At 41.8% G+C, this 13057-nt stretch overlaps 1 protein-coding gene across 1 annotated transcript in view; it reads left to right on the top strand.

Annotated features, from left to right (window-relative positions):
- The window catches only part of LHFPL2 (LHFPL tetraspan subfamily member 2), a 152128-nt gene that overhangs the window by 62729 nt on the left and 76342 nt on the right, over nt 1-13057 (top strand). The window contains exon 2 of the mRNA XM_049766337.1: nt 7935-7992. The gene's annotated coding sequence lies outside the window, so the exon portion shown is untranslated. The remainder of the gene's footprint in view (nt 1-7934; nt 7993-13057) is intronic.

Below are 13057 nucleotides of genomic sequence, written 5' to 3'. Positions count from 1 at the left end.
TAGGTTTGGCTAGAAGAACAATATTTGTTCAGTGTCCACATGCTAGAGCATGTTCATTATGAGTCCAGTTTTTATTTCTATTTTCCCTCCTTTTATGAGGTCAAAAACTGTCCTGCTGTTCATTTTACACACTAAATGATAGATGTCTCTGAAAGCCAGCCCAAGGCTTTTGGGCTTTTTGGGCTAAGAGGGACGCTTTGGCTACTTGCTCAGGAATGATGACTTTTTAGAAAAATGCTCCAAGCCATTATATTATATAGACTAATATTTTTCTGCCAGAGGCTCTGTGGATCCTCCCAGGACTTCCCATGGTGGATCATTGATGGACATCACATAAATGGAGTCCATTACACAGATCAGGGGTACAACTGGTAGAACAAAGCAGGAGGGAGACTACAGGAAGGAATCAAGGCCAGAAGGAGGGGATCAGTTTTGAACAAGGCTGTGCAACAGTGATACAGACTGAGAGGTAAGAAAGAAAGCAGGACCCACATTGGTGTGATTGCTTTTTTGCAGTCTTATCCATAGTCTGGCATATCTCTGACCACAAGTGGTTGCAAACTAGAGTTCAGCTCTTTTTTATTTAGGGTGGGGGTGGGGGGACACCCAGCAGCACTCAGGGGTTACTCCTGGCTCTGTGCTCAGAAATCTTCCTGGCAGGCTCAGACCATATAGTGCTCTGGGGATCAAACCCCTGTTGGTGCTGGGTCATTGACCAATTGCAAGGCTAATGTCCTACCCACTGTGTTTCAATCTGATCCCAGGAATAGCTTCATGGTCCACAGACAGGTAGATGGAAGCTCTGGGGCAAATGGGCCCATTCCAGCCCTGTTCTGTATGCCCCTGAGCCACACTGGGAGAGAAGAATAAAGCTTTGTTTGCTTTGCTCACCGTAGGGCCTGGCTGTTTGGATTCAACTGAGCAAGTAAATGCCCGCCTGTTTATGTGAGATAACCAAGATAGGATAAATGTCTTAGGTAGGGGCTTCTAGTTTCTAAGGCAAACTTGTCTGTTTCTGCTCTCTTTCCTGCTTCTTAGTTTTGAATGTTTGCACAATGCTGAGTTGACGCATCTTGATGGTGCAGGCCCTGTCCTTTGACTAAGTGAAGCTGACACTGCACAAGGGTCCTGGAGGAGTGTCACCCATCCAAACACACTCATTTTCAGACTTGCAGCACTTCCAGCTGTGGGGCAGCTGGCAGCAGGGCCTCTTTTCACTGTAGAACCCCGTTGATCAATCTGTGTCCATGGTGGTTTGGAAATCTTGTCAGGGTCGACTTTTATATATATACTATTATATATAACATAATATATATTGTTTTGGGGCCACACCCTGTGGCGCTCAGGGGTTACTCCTAGCTCTGTGCTCAGAAATCACTCCTGGCAGGCTCAGGGAACCACACGGGTTGCCGGGGATCAAACCCAGGTTCATCCCAGTGGTCTGTGTGCAAGGCAAATGCCTTACTGCTGTGCTATCACTTCAGCCCCAGGTTCAACTTTTAATTTCTAGTTTTCATCTTGGCTTTTTTCTTTCTCTTTTAAGACAAAACAAAAAACCACCATGCTATTAAAGTTTGTGCCCAGCAGGGTCATGCCCAGCAGCCTACATACTCCCCAGAATTTGCATTTTCCCCCAAAGGCTGTCTGCTTGCCACCACTGCCCCCTCCCCCCTGCAGGGCTTGTGTGTGTCCAGCTTAATGGTGTCTGATCCAACAGCCTAAAGGGTATTTGAATCATTCCTGTCTCTCAAAGGGATTATGTATCAGATTAAAAACAGTAAGACAAAGACAAAGTCCTTGTCATTTTAAGGGGGTTTGTTGGAATTGCTGATGTGTTTGTCTTCCATGTTACATACTTGCTCCGACTTCCCTCCATCAACCATCTCTAAGGATATCCCAGGACATAAGGATATCCCAGAATAGGTTAGACATTGACCTATTTTTGGAGGGACCCCTCTGTGTAGACCAACCCACCCTGCTCCTTGCTGCAGGCTGCTTCTTCCTTTGCAGATCTGGAATTGCTGCTGCCAGCTTTGCCTGTCATTTCCTTCTTTCTGTGAACGCAGTCTTTTCCCTCTTCACATCCTGCCATTTGGAGATTAGCTGCAGGAAATTTTCCTAATAAAATCATGCATCTGTTTATTCAGTAACTGTTTTGGGTTTTGTTGTTGTTTGGATTTAGGGATCATACCCATTGGATGATCAAGGACTGTTCCTGAATCTGGGCTCACAAGTGACTTCAGGTTGTGCTGGGTGCAACATATGTGGTGGCAGGATTGAACCCGGGTTGGCTGCATGCTAGGCAAGTGCACTACCCTCTATGTTGCCTCTCTGGCCCCTTCAGTAAACATTTTTGCAATGTTATCCCTGTGCCTTATGTTGGTGTTAAGTGCAGGAAAGAGCAAGAGACACTAGAGAGATTTTCAAGGGACCTCTAGTTCATATATTTGACACTGAGTAATGGGAAAGGCTCAGATCTTCACAGACAGTGTGATATATGGATGGGCTAGGTGCAGAGAGCATATTAACACACACATGAAGTCCTGGGTTCCGTCCCTAGCATTGTAGCAACAGAAAAGGCAGATGGACTCCCTTGCTTTCAGCATATAGACTGACTATTCTGTTGTACCCAGAGAGTTAAACACCTTTGAAACAGTTTCATGTTGATGCGATTTTTTGATTTGAGTAGTTTCTGCTGAGGTAAAAAGGGCTCTTTTGGTGTTAGGCTTTGTGTCTGCACACCCTTTGGAAGTAGAATGTCAATCATACATTCAGTGGCTGAGTGGCACAGCAGACCTGAGAGAGATTCAGGTTCCTAGCATTTCCCACGCCTGCACCCAACGCAGCCTTTGGCAAACTGCCACTCGCCCACTTGGTAGACAGGTGTGTGAAACTTGATGCTCACAGACTTTCCTTGGAAATTATGCAAGTTTCTTCAGACTTTCAGTGGCTGATGCATTTCTGTGAAACTGCTCTCAGACCTCAGTGAGCTCACCCATGAACTGTTGTTGGAACTGAGTCAGTGCTTTTTATGGGTTCCTTTTGGGTGAGTGATGTAGAGTAATAGTACACAGGGCCTCAGATGTGTGTAAATTATGCTCTCTGCTCCTGAACTGTGGCCCTGACTTGAGATATTTTTTAAACACTGGGGTAGAGACTAAGAGAGATGGTTTAGCAAGCAAGTAGGGTGCTTGCCTTGCATGAAGCTAATCCAGGTTGGATTCCTGACATCCAATAGGGTCCCCCGGCCACTGCCAGAAGTGATTCCTAAATGCAGAGCCAGGAGTTATTCCTGAGCATCACCAGTTTGACACTCCTCCCCCAACAAAACAAACAAACAAAAACCTCTCAAACACAAAACACTGGTATAGGCCAGATAAAGTGGTTTGGGCATATGCCCAACATGCACTCAACCTGAGTTTAATTCCTGGCACCACATATTTCCCTGAACACTGCCAGTTACATCCTTGGGGGCCTCTGAGCATCATCAGTTGTAGTCAGCATTGTAGTGTCCTGACAGTATCTTTCATCAGGCCTGTGTGCCACTTGGTGGCCCTTTTGACCAAAAATCACTGGTTAGACTTTTTGACCTCCTAAGCAACATGTGGGGTACCCCTCCCCTCTAAAAACATTGGTATAATAGCTCTGAAAGTCTAAAACATTGACTTTCATTGTATTATAAAATCAGATACTGCAATTTTTAAAATAAATTTTAAAATAAGACCAGAAAGGTAACAGAGTTTATGGCCTTAAATACAGCCAATCATGGTGCAGTCCCTGAGCACTACCAGGAACAATTTTTGAGAATAGAGCCAGGAGTAAAATCTCCTGAGCACTACCAGGAACAATTTTTGAGAATAGAGCCAGGAGTAAGCCCTGAGCACTCCTGGGTGGGCCCTAAAAGTGGAAAATGAAAAACAATAAAGAATAAACAAAATGCTACCAGCTCGACTCCTGAGCATACTCAATATCTTCCACTAGCACCTAGTCTTGGGGAGACAGTTGTTGCTTTGGCTGCAGAAATGGGATGCTGCTTTTGGTGCTTACTATGCTACCCATCCTCTCTCATTAAACATGAACCACTCACATCTCCAGACTTTTATTGATGCAGAAGCACACAGAGAGGAGGAATGGGTCAATAAATTCTTTACTTGACACATTCAAGCAGAACCTTAGAGAGGGGTTCTATGCAAAATACCAAATGGTTAGAAGCAAAACCCCAGGGAGGTTTGTGAGAGTGGGTCTCACCATATTTTGCTTTCAGCTTCCCTCTTTCAGTTTCTACTTTCCATGCTTCAGTCTTTAGAGTCCAGCCTTTCTCTGTCCATAAATTCTACCTATGGTAGCTGAAAAGTTTTGTGTCTTGGTGGTTCCCATATTGGATGCACATTGATGGAAGCACACTGAACTTGGGAAACAGAAGTTCCAGGTCAGAGTCTAGATTCCTGAATTCATTCATTATATGATATAGCTTACATTGTTCAAATTTCTCTTCTATAAATGGGAAGTGTGAGTGGTGGCTGACCCCACTCCCATTCCTGCCATCTTCTACTTCTAATGTAGACAACATGAGAACATTAATTGGAAGGTGACTTCTAATTCAGTGTTTGGCAATGTTCCTCTCACCCTGGGTAGACCAGTTTTTAGACAATGGCTGAAACCCAATCAGCTGTCAACCATACAGCACCCAGTCGCTTGCTGAAGGGTGTCTGAACTCTTGTCAGGCTCATGGAAGGTTCTCTGTAAGAGGACTGTTATCAGGACTTCCCCTTTCTCTGTTTTCTGTCATCATGAGCAGCAGCTTCAGAATTTACCTCAGAGATAATCTGACCCTCTGGAGCAGTATTGGCAAAGATGCCATCCATTTTCCACCAAGCTAAATTTTCTCCTCACAGGTTCTGAAAATCATGTACACGACATGGTTCTAGTTTTAGAGCATACCATGAAAAAGTTTAAGATGATGTATGTTAGAAAATGAACAACCAAAAAAAGAGGGTCTTAAAACCAATATCCTATGTCTTGCCCTCAGTCCAGTAAGGACTGGATTTTCACAGGCAGAGTTATTTCTCTTGCTGGCTCTGAGTGGAATACAGGGCGATGAAGTGGGGGGAAAGACTTGTTAATTCCTCAGTGTACCAAAGATCATGGTTTTAATTTCTCTTAAAAGACTTGCTAGAGTAAACAGTGCCTGCCTATGTGGAGTGGAAAATATTTGAAATGACCAGCAAGGGCTGGAGAGAAGGCAGAGGTTAGGGCACATCAATTCTTCACTTTGTTCTTACAAGCAATAGTACTTGGAAAATGTTTAAATTTCTCTGTGCCTGCTTCTCCATCTTTAAGATGGGTTGAGGATTAAACAAGTTAACATCAACTTCAGAGTTTTTTTTGGGGGGGAAGAAGTGAGTTAATTTGGTACAGAGTGGAGGACCAAATAGTTGATTTCTAATACACTAATTTTTTAAATGAAATTGTGCAGGCTCAATGTACTGTATAGTTTTGGATTAAAGTGTAAAATAACTAACACTCTTATTCTGACTTTGATTCTTTCAAGATATCTGAGTTATTTGAAAAGTTTAATCAGCTAAAATAAAAGTGTCTATCTGAAAGGTTTAAAAAGTTTAATCTACTCCTAATGTAGATCACATGAGAGTATTAATTGGAAGGGAGTGAAAATTATCTCCCAGTTGCCTTTTTTCCTTTGGACTTAGGCAATTTTTTTCTTCTTTGATTCTAGGACATGCTTTCTACCAGCAGTGTATTTTGGGAAAACCTGTGAATGGGAACCCTGATACCATCCTGCCTTCTCTATTAGCACCAACTTTTAACTATGCGGGGTTTGTTTGTGTGCTGTTAAAAAATCATTTTTACAAAAACTGTTACCTTTGATTTTGAGCTTTGCTAATTGAGTTGTGACCCATTTAGTTTTCACAGGTTAAGAAATGTTGATGAGAAATTCAGATGGTAAAAGACCCATTCATAATAATCCTAGTGGCTTATTCACAGAAGCCATTTGAAGATAAAAATACAGATCATGACTCCCCATACTTTCCCTAAAGGGGTAAAATAAAATTGTGGGAAATGCTTGGAATTTAGTTAGTAATTAGCTTTATAAAGAACCATTCAAAGAAGTCCTAACTTCCCTGAACTTAATATAACAATGAGCGTTATGAGTTCAGAATTCTTTTGTGTATTTTCTTCTAAAGTGAAACCCAATCACTATTGTTGAGTTTCATCTAGTTTGTTAAACTGAACTGAGATGATTTCTGTTGATAAGAGAGTCTTTTGAAATCCATGCTGTAGTCTTAATGCCAGGCACAGTTTGGACGAACAGCAATGTTGCTGATATTCAGTTTATTAGCTTGATAGATGTGTAGATATTCTTGGTCTGAAAATCCAGTCTCGAATGATCAAAATTTGATGATAGGCATATTTGAAACTCTGACTATAGAGAATGGAGAATAGAGTGCATGCTTCTCAGGGGTCAGTCTCTGGCAAAGGAAATGGATTCGAAGACTCTTCCTGTTTTACTGTTTATCAGTAGGTTTGAAGCTGTTTAGTAATTTGAGCCTTTTCCCCTAGAGTTCAAACTATTTCCTCATTCTTAATTGTGTTTTAGATGTTTATTAAGCTCCATACTCTTTCCTTTTACATTTTTACTCATACATACTTGTTCATGATTTTTAGATCTTAATCCTAAGTGGCATTGATTAAACTAATCATTTATAAGTGAATGCATTATTTTTAAACATGCCAAAAGCACAAGTTAATTGCATTTTCTAGCCAATTTCTTTTCCAGAGATTCTTTTGTGAGGAGTGAGGGCTGCTAAGCGGTTTTTGGGGCTTCAGGCCAGCCCCCTCCTGGGGTATTCAATCAGCCAGCGCTAGAGGCTCACAGAGAATGCTTTGCTGCATGGCCTCTTGGGTACCTGTGAATTACCCAGGCCACCTGTTTACTAATTTAGATAAATGCTAATAGGCTTGGGAATTGTTTTGTGGTTGTATTAAATAGGTTTGTGCGGAACTGTCGAGATAGAGCACTTGCTTTGCACATGGCCAACATGGGTTCAGTTTCCAGCATCCCATATGATCTACTCGGGCCCCACCAGGAGTAATCCCTGAATATAGAGTTAAAGGTAAACTTTGAGCACTCCTGGATATAGCCCCCAAACAAACAAAATATAGGCTTATGATTTCTTAGGCTAAACTGAGGGTTTTAAGAACACTTAATCTTGATTTTGGAATTAACTAACCATTAAATATATTTTTACTTTTTTCTTTTATTAACTGCATTAAAGTTTTAGTTGCAAATTTTTCTATTTCTCTAATCTTTGGCATCTTGTGACTAACTTGAAAGCAGTTGGTAGAGCCTCTGCTGTGTCACAGTGAGACAGTAGATACCTCTAAACTGAGGTACAGAATAAATAAATATTTATGGTGCTGCCAAGATAGCTTTCTCATTCAGAATTTTATATTTCATCTGTTAATTAGCGTTAGGTTTATTTGAGCTTTTTTGCTGTTGTTGCTGTTTGTTGACTGTTTTTTGGGCTACACCCATGGTGCTCAGAGATTATTTCTGTCTCTGCATTTCTGGTGGTGCTTGGGATTTTGGGATTTGGGATGCTGGGAATTGAACTCAGTTCAGCTTGCATGCAAGGCAAACACACCCTACCCACTGTGCTATCTCTCCAGACCCTGTTTGAGCCATTATAATTTTTCATACAGTTAGGAGGATAGGAAAGGTGTATACTTCGAGTGGGGGGGGTTCCCTTTTTCCCCCGCTACCAGTGGTGTATCAGGGAAAGTTTCATTGCAGGTAATTTTATGTCCAACTTGGTGACCAATGGAGGAAACATTACATATTCTAACAGAATTGCTTGGCAACTCTTTTTGTGTGTTCACTGCAAATAACCTTTTGTTTTCCATTTGTTTCTTAGGTGGCAGTTTTCTGAAGGTGTTCATTGAAACTTTCCAGCATTCATGCAGAAAATATAGGTAAGTCACAGAATCTAACATCCTTGTTGCCCTTTGGGAACACTTTCCAGAGGAGTAATACTTGTTTCTGAAAGTGGTGCAGTGTTTCACACATTTAGAGTTGAATGGTAAACCTGGGCTGACTGTGGCCAGGCAGTCTACTTGGATGGGCCCATGTGGATAATGCAGATTTTCTTAAGTGGTATGAAATGTAATGCTGTTGTTCCCAGGTGCCATGGATGTAGTCTCTGCTGTCTTCATTTCTATCCAAATGTCAGAACTCTTTTGAATGGACTTTGCTGGCTTGAAGTTGTCTCCTCTTTGACCCTCTCTGTGAGCTCTTTAATCATTTGTTATCATTTCTCTGTGAAGCAGAAGTAAAGATGGCTGGTTCATATTACTCAACCCTATTCCTCAATGTCATGTTAAAACACTATTTCATGTTAGAAATGTCTTCAACTGACTAAATAAACACCAAAAATATTTGATTAATAGGTGTTTTATGATTTGCTCTGTAGATTATGATCTCAAGAGATTCCCAGTGTATCAAATACCATCTTATTTGTGGAAAGGTGATATTTTTAGTTTACCATGCCAGGGAAAGAAAAACTACTATATTATTTATTGAAGAATTTCTAAAATATTAAATTTTTCTAATAACTAATTGTTGGGTTAAATTAGGGAAACTTGCTTTTTAGGGGGAGTGATGGGAATTTTTTTAATTTTTTATGGGGGCGGAGCATACCCAACAATGCTCAGGCCTGAGCTCAGGAGTCACTCCTGGCGGGGCTGATCCCTATGAGATACTGGGGCTTGAACCCAGGTCAGACTCATGCAATGCAAGCACCATCCCTGCTGTACTATCTAGCCCTGGAGGTTGGTTATTTTGTTGTTGTTTTGTTGTGAGGCTGCATCTGACTGCTCAGAGCTTACCCCTGGCTCTGCACTCAGGGATCACAAGGCTTACTCTACTTCTTGAGGCCAAAAGGAATACTTTCTTCAAACACTAAGTATATGCTGATGCTAACATAATTTTTATATATATGTATGTATTTGTGGGGGCACACCTGGTGATGCTCAGGGTTACTCCTGGCTATGTGCTCAGAAATTGCTCCTGGTTTGGGGAACCATATGGGACTCCGGGGATCGAACCCAGATCTGTCCTAGGCCAGCACATGCCCTACCACTGTGCTATCATTCCAGCCCTATAGATCAACTTCTTATCCTGAGAAGGTCAATTATTGGCACCTGATAAAACAGATTGTCATGGGTGGGAAACTGATTTCCTACTAATAGTAGCTCTTAGAAAAGCATATATTTCATTCCCTGTAGATTGAAAATAAAGGGTTTCTCACATGTGATTTTTTTTGACCATTGTTTCCTTCTGGACGACAGCTTTTTTGCCTCACACTGCCCAGAGCTAGAACCTTAGCTGCATGTGATCTGGGTGAATTTGGGCTGTGCAGTGCTGCCAGTTTTGATTCTTTCAAGGAAAATAGTCTCAACTGGCATGAAAGGTGTTTATTCCACTGTAGGGCACTGTCCGCTTGATTAGAACCAGGTCGATTTTGCCTTTATATAAGGAGTTGCATGTGAGCCCGTGTACTAAGTGGCTCCATATTTCTGATATGTTCCAGCGATGATTTAGTGTCCCATTGTGCTTGTCACCCTGGATCACTGCCACTCTGGCCTCTTTAGTCCTGCTCTAGGGAGAGCCAGCTTCATTCTGCCAGCACCTTTGGAAACTAAATTTGTTCACCCTTGAAAATCCCCTTATCTGAAGAGTTAGCCAGATAAATCACTTTGTTTATAAAGACGTTTCTTATTTATTTTAAAAGTGTGGATTTGTCCCAAGTACATCTATATTGCTTTAGCCTTTAGCCAGTTAGACTGACGCAGGATCTCATGATCTTTTTTTTTTTCTATTTAGACACTGGTTTACAAAGATATTCATAATTGAGTTTTAGTCATACTGTGTTTTAGCACCATACTCATGACCAATGTCCCATCTCATTTCTTTTTTTTTAATTATGATTTTTTTTTTTGGTTTTTGGGCCACACCCGGTGATGCTCAGGGGTTACTCCTGGCTATGCTCAGAAATTGCTCCTGGTTTGGGGGACCATATGTAGCTCCAGGGGATTGAACCGAGCTCTGTCCTAGGTTGCCACATGCAAAGCAAATGCCCTACCACTTGTGCCACTGTTCCAGCCACCCATCTCACTTCTTTCCCCTTCGCTTTATCCTGCCCTGCCTTTGACAGGCACATTTTAAGTTTGGTTGTTGTGGTTTTGATCTCCTGCTTTCATTGTTACTGATTCTGCAGTTTGAATATATATAGCTGTAGTTCTCCTGTATACCACCATCTGCCCCCTCCCCCATTACTTCTGCCTCTTTATACTTCTCTCCAGAGCTTTGCCCCCTCGATTTATCTCCTTCTCTGGACTTCATGGGCCACTTATTAAAAAGTGATTCTTGACAAAAAAATAATTTGGCAACTCTGTATTCAGTGCAGTGACAGACGGTACTTTGGAATAGACTTGGCACTCTAGCAAGCTTGCAAAGATGGACCATCGTCTTGAACCTCCTGCCAAGCCCTGGTAGTCAGGTGTGAATGAGGACTGTGCTGATGAACATGTACCTTTAGACTGGGAACACTTCTCCAGAAGTGTTTAAGGATTCTTGGATTGGCTCCACCTGCATCTCTATGCCCCAAAGTTGGGTCTCTCTGCACCTCATCTTGGTCCCCAGCAGCCTGCTGGTGCATGCTGGGCTATGTGTCGGAACCTCTAAATCCTCACCACTTCATAGTCCTAGGAACACACCCCATGCTAGAGAGTTTTCAGTAAACTCTCTTGTTTTTAAGAATGAAAACAGAAATTGCTCCATGAAAGAACAGAACTAGAACTGACCTCAACAGAATGCTGTTTTTACATGGATGAGAGAGCGAGTCCATGACTCTTTCCCTCATCTCAGATTACTATATATTGAACCTCTGCCTTTATTTGAAGCTTCTTATTACAGTCAGTAATAGCTGTACACATTTTCATGTGAATTTTTCCCTATTATTTTCTACATTACATCACATCAATCCTTGCTTCCCACTAAAGAAGGCAATAATGTTGCTCTGAAATTCTAAGATCCTGCACTTTGTTTCTTTGAAACGTTGTCACACCTTCTATAAGGCACACTTTCTTTTTCCTGAATTAAAAATGGATTCAATCTATATTCCTTGTTTGAGTTATTCAATAGCCAGTAAGATTTTTATCATCTTGTCCCACTCTGGGCTTCTCATCCATTGAGGTAGGCTGCGATCATGAAGTAATCTTCACTTCCTGGCTTCTCTGATTTCAGCATCCTCAGAGACTTAGGCTAGTCCTCCTCCCTTACTTTCAATCTAGGATTCCAGGCAGAGTAGAAAGATAGGATTGGTCCCCATGTGAGCCATTCCAGGAGCAGTCCGTGAAAACTCTTGAAGCAAGTGCAGATGGACTTGGAAATGTACCTGATTTGGGGCCAAATAATTTCGCACACACAGCCAAGTTGTATTAGGAAATAGACGCTTCCTGTCATTATACTCACAGCTTTGGTCATCTCGTTCATGTAATACAGGCCACTAGGACTGAAAACCCACGTTAGAAATCTGGTGTGACTAATTTGAAAGGGCTGGCTGCTCTCTTGCTGCATCTCCAGGACATTCTGTCTTCTTGCTTTACTATCAAATTGCACCCTCAGTTCAGCAGAAGTACCGATCATTTTTCTCCTAATGTTCATGCAATGGCTGTAGATTGGAAAGACTAGGATGGTGTTTAACTGGATTCTTCATTACTAACTAAGGCCAGGGGATCCTACTTTAGGGTCCATTTCTTTGCCACATTAGGTACACTTAAGTCTATCCATGCATTCTAGTAAGAGCAGCAGCAGAGAAAGTGGTCAAATCCCAGGAGTGATATTTTTCCTTAGTTCTTGTGTTGTTCTGTACTTTATGTCTGCATGTTTCTGTCATCTACAGCTCAAAGCAGAGATGGCTTTCATCACACAGTTTTCACACCTCAGCCTTTCCCAGTGCCCTCAGACTTGGGATAGCCCTTCCATGCTTCCTGCATGGCTAGATAGCATCATCAAAGGGCATTTCCTATGGCTACCTTCTCCCAGTCCTGGAGTTCATGTTTATACAGAAAACTATAAGAATGCTTGGGGGTAGAGGGATTTCTGTCACTTAGGTACCACGGCTCATCTAATTCTAAGTTATTTTTCTCTGTACACTCTGTTCATATGCTGGAGCTCTTACTCTCTGCACCACTTTAAATTCAGTCTTCTTTCTTGTTTGTTGTTGATATTGTAGAAGGGACTGACAATAGACCAAAGGCAACAGAATGCAAGAAGAACTCTATAGAACTAGGCTTGTCACAGGAGGGTAGAGTGGAGAGGCTGAGTCTGATGGAGAGTGTGGATCTCTCTGCATAAAACCATCTTATTATCAGTGCTGTAAAACACAGGGCACTAAAAATAAAACAAGAGATTGGTACTACTTACCTTTAATATTAACAGCTTCTGCTTTAAAATCAAAGCATTTCACTGCTTGAACATTTATACATTTTTTTAAAAATTTATTGAATATGAACTTTGAATATTGGTTTGTTATTTGTTATTCATTAAGTTAAAAAGACAGTATTGTCAATGCTTTTTCATACTGCAGAGGGAGGCTGCAGCTAGACCCAGATGATCCCACATGCCAGGATTCCTGCTCCTCTTCTACGGGTATGGCTGGGAATCTGGGCAGATAGCTGGCCAATGGCCTCCTGGGCTGACCACTTAGTCCAGGAGACCGAGATCCCCCCCATGCCAAACTGGTCTTCAAGCCAGGTCTGGCAACTGGGCTCTGGGGGGAGGGGGGAAGGATGGAAACTCCTCCCGTATTCATACTGGACCCCCTGCAGTGGTGTCTTTTCTTACTAATACTCATTTTCATAACTGCGCGAATGCAAATGCTCCCGCGACAAATATACTTTTTAAGCATTATCTAAAAATGTTCTTTATTCTAGATGGTTCCTAGGAAAGGAAACGGAATACCAAAGATTTGGATGA

This window comes from Suncus etruscus, chromosome 2 (genome assembly GCF_024139225.1).
Source record: "Suncus etruscus isolate mSunEtr1 chromosome 2, mSunEtr1.pri.cur, whole genome shotgun sequence".
Lineage (NCBI taxonomy): Eukaryota > Metazoa > Chordata > Mammalia > Eulipotyphla > Soricidae > Suncus > Suncus etruscus.
The sequence above is the reverse complement of the archived record's forward strand: the minus strand, read 5'-3'. Positions and strand labels throughout refer to the sequence as shown.